Genomic DNA, 6,409 nt, shown 5'->3' with positions numbered 1-6,409 from the left:
ATATTGTTGAGGAAGCATATCATTCCGGTGCTATCAAGATCAACAACACGGAACGGAATTGTCCGAGAGTTGTAAATGGGCAGAGAATCAAGCATTACATCTTAAGTACTCCCATAAATGTTGAAAGCAACATTATCAATACCATAACTCCGGAGGAGTACATAAGGGATATTTATCACCCTGTTTCAGACTCCGAAAACGAAGAGGTATATGATTCGGTAAGTAAACCGACTCCAAAACTTTCCCCGTAGCATTTTTCCTCCATTTTGGAGTATTTGAAAAAATAGAAAATTTTAAAGTAGTCCGGAAAGTGCACGAGGAGGCGACAAGCCTGCTAGGCCCGGCCTACCCCCTAGCCGGGCATGGGTGGCTTGTAGCCACCTCGTGCGCCTCCCGGACTCCGTTTTCGTGTGGAGTACTCCTTCTGGTATGGAAAAAATCATTATATATTCTCCCGAAAGTTCTGACCTCTGTATCACGCAAAATTCCTCTGTTTTCATTTCGAGCTTGTTTCTGTTGCAGATTTAGATTGCTATGACGGCCCCAAAAGCTCTGAAGGACAAGAGCTTCAAGAAGGTCATCAATCCTTACCTAGCGGGAGTTCTGCAACACCCTCAATCTATCGAGATGCGTGAGGGGATGTTGCACATCCGTGATGTTGTGGGGCCCAAGAAGACAGGAAGCGTGGAGGCAAGGCTCGAAGCAATGGAGCAACATGTCTTCAAGTGCCAAGGGATGGTGGAGCATGGACTCAACGCCAACCACATGATGATCACGGAGTTCACCAACAAGCACAAGATTGATGCCAATGACATAGGGAAGCACCTCTCCAGGCTCTACAACAGGATTGATCACCTCCAAGTCCAGATATATGACCTGCAGAACCAAAACTATGAGTATGAGTATAGATTTAAATCAATACGGTTGGCTGTAGATTTGAGGATTCCGTAGACTCGTTCATCTTTCCATGATGGAGCACCTATACCTTGGAAGACGGAGGATCAAACCCTTGTTGCAAAAACTCCACCACCATCACCTCCAAAGGAATACAACCGAGCATGGGTATGGGCAACCCCTTGGCTTGTGCCAAGCTTGGGGGAGTTGCCCCAGTATCATATCACCATCATTTCTTTTACCTTTACCTTTGTTTTAGTTTGTTCCTTTTTAGTTTTCTCTTTCTCTAGGATAATAAAAGTTTTAGTGTTTTAGGCTTGAGTTTTGCTTTGTGTCACCACCCGATGTATTCGAGCTCGTGAGCCATATAATAAAGAGTGTCTTAGTTGAAGGGCTTTGCCTCCTGCCATGATCAAAAGATTGAGAAAGAACAAAAACATGAAAGATCATGTAGTGTCTTATGGGAAGTGATGGCTTCACATATAAAAAGAATGATGATTGAAACATGTTGAGGGTAGACAAAAGTAGACCTTGGTCATTGTTGAAATGAATAGGAAGTGATAAAGAAGGAGAGGTTCACATATAAATATATGATCCTTGACACCATCTATGATGGTGAACACTCACTACACTATTACATGCTTAGAAGTAGATGTTGAACAAGGAAGACAACATAATGAATTGTGTTTGCTTGGTTTCGAACAATGTTATATGATTAGAGATCCTTAGCATGTGACGATTGCTTCCACCTCTTATTAGCCAAACCTCCCGCACTAAGTAGACATACTACTTGTGCATCCACAAACCTTTAACCCAGTTTTGCCATGAGAGTCCACCATACCTACCTATGGATTGAATAAGATCCCTCAAGTAAGTTGTCATCGGTGCAAGCAATAAAAATTGCTCCCTAATATGTATGATCTATTAGTGTGTGGTAAATAAGCTTTGTACGAACCTGTGATGAGGAAGACATAAAAGTGACAGACTGCATAATAAAGTTCTTTATCACAGGAGGCAATATAAAGGGACGTTCCTCTGCACTAAGAGGACACGCATCCAAACCTCAAAAGCGCATGACAACCTCTGCTTCCCTCTACGAAGGGCCTATCTTGTACCTTTACTTTTTTGCCCTTGAAAGAGTCATGGTGATCTTCACCAATTTCTTGTTTCGCCTTTATCTTGGCTAACGTCGTATGCTAGGGAAAGATCTATATTCATATGTCAACTTGGAGGTAAGTATTCATGAATTATTATTGTTGACATTACCCTTGAGGTAAGCAGTCGGGAGGCAAAACTATAAGCCCCTATCTTTCTCTATGTCCAGCTGAAACTTTGATCTCATGAGTACCACGTGAGTTGTAGCAATTGTAGAGAATCAAAAGATGATTGAGTATGTGGATTTGCTTTACAAGCTCTTAATTGACTCTTTCCGATGTTGTGATAAATTGCAATTACTTTAGTGACTAAAGGCTATCGGTTGTTACTTCTCGGTAAGGTCCTTGATCCATACTTTACTTTGTGAAGGATTTGTCACTTTAGCATCAGAGATTATATGTTGGTAGTGTTGTTCTAATCATGATCTTGATGCCTGCATGTTCGTATCTTGTTTTGCCAACACCTCTCTCCCTAAACATGTGGTCATGTTTATTGATCTAGGCTTTCACTTGAGGACAAGCGAGGTCTAAGCTTGGGGGAGTTGAAACATCCATTTTGCATCATGCTTTCATGTTGATATTTATTGCTTTTTGGGCTGTTATTACACTTCGAGGTACAATACTTATGCCTTTTCTCTATAATTTTGCAAGGTTTACATGAAGAGGGAGAATGCCGGAAGCTGGAATTCTGGCCTGAAAAAGGAGCAAGTTTGAGATGCCTATTCTGCGCAACTCCAAAAGCCGTGAAAATCAACATGTATTTTTTGGGAATATATAAAAAATACTGGGTGGAAGAAGTGCCAGAGGGACGCCACCAGCAGGCCACAACCCTGCCAGACCCGGCCTACCCCCTAGCCGGGCCTGGGGGGCTTGTAGGCCCCCTATTGCCCCTCCGACGCTCACCTTTTGCTATATGAAGGGTTTCGTTCCAGAAAAAATCAGAAGAAAGCTTTCGGGAGGAGCCGCCGCTGCCACGAGGCGGAACTTGAGCAGAACCAATCTAGAGCTCCGGCAGGACGATCCTGCTGCGGAAACTTCCCTCCTGGAGGGGGAAATCGTCGCCATCGTCATCACCAACACTCCTCTCACCGGAGGGGACTCATCACCATCAACATCTTCATCAGCACCATCTCATCTCCAAACCCTAGTTCATCACTTGTAACCAATCTCCGTCTCACGACTCCGATTGGTACATGTAAGGTTGCTAGTAGTGTTAATTACTCCTTGTAGTTGATGCTAGTTGGATTATTTTGTGGAAGAGTTTATGTTCAGATCCTTGATGCTACTCATTACCTCTCTGGTCATGAATATGATTATGCTTTGTGAGTATTTACTTTTGTTCCTGAGGACATGGGATAAGTCATGCTAATAGTAGTCATGTGAATTTGGTATTCGTTCGATATTTTGATGTCCTGTATGTTGTTTTTCCTCTAGTGGTGTTATGTGAATGTAGACTACATAACACTTCACCATTATTTGGGCCTAGAGGAAGGCATTAGGAAGTAGTAAGTAGATGATGGGTTGCTAGAGTGACAGAAGCTTAAACCCTAGTTTATGTCTTGCTTCGTAAGGGGTTGATTTGGATCCACTAGTTTAATGTTATGGTTAGACTTTGTCTTAATTCTTCTTTCATAGTTGCGGATGCTTGCGAGAGGAGTTAATAATAAGTGGGATGCTTGTCCAAGTAAGGGCAGTACACAAGCGCCGGTCCACCCACATATCAAACTATCAAAGTAACGAACGTGAATCATATGAACATGATGAAAACTAGCATGACGGAAATGCCTGTGTTCCTCGGGAGCGTTTTTCCTCCTATAAGACTTTGTCCAGGCTTGTCCCTTGCTACAAAAGGGATTGGGCCAATTTGCTGCACCGTTGCTACTTTTGTTAGTTGTTTCTTGCTACGAATCATCTCACCACACAACTACTTGTTACCGATAATTTCAGTGCCTGCAGATTTTACCATGCTGAAAACCACTTGTCAGATCCTTCTGCTCCTCGTTGGGTTCGACACTCTTACTTATCGAAAGGACTGTGATAGATCCCCTATACTTGTGGGTCATCATGGTCCCGGGTTAGGGAACCCGCCGAACGTGACCTGGCTTGACCCGGATGCGTCGGGTTGTTCCTGTCGCTCGCCCTATTCGCCGCCTTGACCTCTGCAGAGCGCCTCGGCCCGAAATTCCTGCATCACATAGCAATCCTCCCACGAGTGAGTCGTCGGTCCTTCCGCCGTGGCATGCTGCGGACAAGGGACTTTGAGCATCTCGTGATAATTGCGTGGTTTCTTCCCTCTAAAGCCCCGCTTCTTCTGACGCGGGTTTCCGATGCCGGTATTAGTATTAGCAACAAATTCCGTAGGACCTTCCTGTTGTCTCTTTTTGTCGTGCCCACCATGGTGGTGGTTGCCCCGACTTTGAATCTGAGAATGGCCCTTGTGTAACTCGCCCTTCCTGATGGTACTAACTTTGTCATCGTCCTCCCTATGATCCTTGGTGTCGTCTGACTCACCATACCTGGTAAGGGTATCCATTAATTCACCCATGTCCTGTACTTTTCGCTTAAGTCGCCCTAGCTTTAGTACCAGAGGTTCGTAATGGCAGTTCTTCTCCAGGATCAACATCGCGTGAGCCGCCAAGATGCCTTCTGATGAGTGAATAACTTCCACAACTCACCGGATCCAATGGTGGGCCGACTCATCCGGCCGCTGGACGAAGTGCTGTAGGTCGACGATGGTCATTGGGCGCTTGCAAGTCCATCTATAATTCTTGATGAAACGTTATTTTAGCTCCGCCCATGTGTTGATGGAGTTGGGTGGTAAGTTTTTCAACCACGCATGTGTCGTCCCTTCGAGCATCATAGTGAAGTACTTAGCGCAAACCGGCTCATTTACGTCGAGCATGTCCATCGCCAGCTCGTAACTCTCGATCCATGATCCTGGCTCGAGAACTGGTGAGTAATTAGGGACCTTCCGGGGCCCTTTGAAGTCCTTCCGCATTCGCTCATTGCGCAAAACCGGTGCAAGGCACGATACCCCGATGTGCTTGCCCCCGGCGTCCTGGGGCGCGGGAGGTGATGGTATGTAAGCCGGGTAAACCTGTCCCGCCGGGGCTGTTGGCTCTACTTCATGCATGGCTCACGTTGCATCCACGATATCTTGGGCTCGCGTGTCGGGCATCCCGAGCGGGTCGTGTTGAGGGAATTGCCGCGGCCCACTAGTTACAGCGGGCAAGTCCTCATGGCGACTTCTGGTGTGACTCTCCTGAGGCGTGGAGTGCAGCCGATCGAGGCTATGAGAATATTGCACATGTTGGACCACGGCCGTCTTTAGCATCTCGATGGCGTTTCTGGCCTCTATCTCGGCCGGAGTGTTTCCGTAGATCGGAAGGGACTCCAGGTGGCGGGTTGCCGCCAGCACATTGTCTACGAGATTCGAGAAGTGACCCCGTGGCGTCTGGAACCGAGTCACATGGGCATCCATTGGCTGAGGCGGCGGCGGATTGGGCGGTGGAACCGCTCCTCACCTCGAGATGGTTTGTAAAGGTCGATCAGGACCCGCCCCGGCGGGGTGTCGAAAAGGCGAGTTGGATGTAAGTCGGCCGGGATGCGCTCGTGGTGCCTCCTTTCGTGAACGGCGTCGGACGCGTGTTGCTGTCTCTCGTGCCGCCAGCCTTCGATGTTCAGCCGCTCCGTCTCTGCTGCGATCGTGGCCTGCTGCGTCTCCACCCTGGCGCCTTCTGCTTCCATGTCCCGCTGCGCCTTGGCCATTGCCTCATGCAACTTTGCTAGCTCGGCATTAATAGACTCCTGATTCTCGGTTGTGACGGTAGTTTCCATAAGGCTGGCGACCTCCACTGCTAGCTCCACCATGGTTTGTGCTCGGGGTTTGGACATCCCACCGGTCTCATTATTGTCGGTTGGATTTTGCTGAGGCTGCGCTGACCCCGCCATGTAGATGGCGATTTGTTGGCAGGACCTCTCGAAGACCTCGGGATCCATTGCCAACGAAAGCCCCCCGAGTTGCCCTTCCTAGAGAGGGTGGATCGAATCTGTCTCAGCCATGGATGACTCGCCATCAGAATTGACGGGGGTGATCTCCTAGACCGCCAATTCGTCTTGTACGTCGTTTCCCTACGTAAAACCGACGAAAGCGGGGCGACTCCTGTCCCGTCGCGTGACGGGGAGGACGTACCTGGCCGGCTCGACGATGTCGGTGGAGGTGTCCGGCTCAAGCACGGGCGTCCCAATCATGCCGATGAAGATGTTGATTTTTCCGAAGGGGACTCGGTAGCCAGATTCGACTAAATCGGCCTCTGACCCGCACATCGAGTTGTCGATGTAATACTTCCCGCGGTGGCTCT

The sequence above is a fragment of the Hordeum vulgare genome, chromosome 3H (assembly GCF_904849725.1).
Source record: "Hordeum vulgare subsp. vulgare chromosome 3H, MorexV3_pseudomolecules_assembly, whole genome shotgun sequence".
Taxonomy (NCBI): Eukaryota; Viridiplantae; Streptophyta; class Magnoliopsida; order Poales; family Poaceae; genus Hordeum; species Hordeum vulgare.
This window is presented reverse-complemented; position numbering follows the sequence as displayed.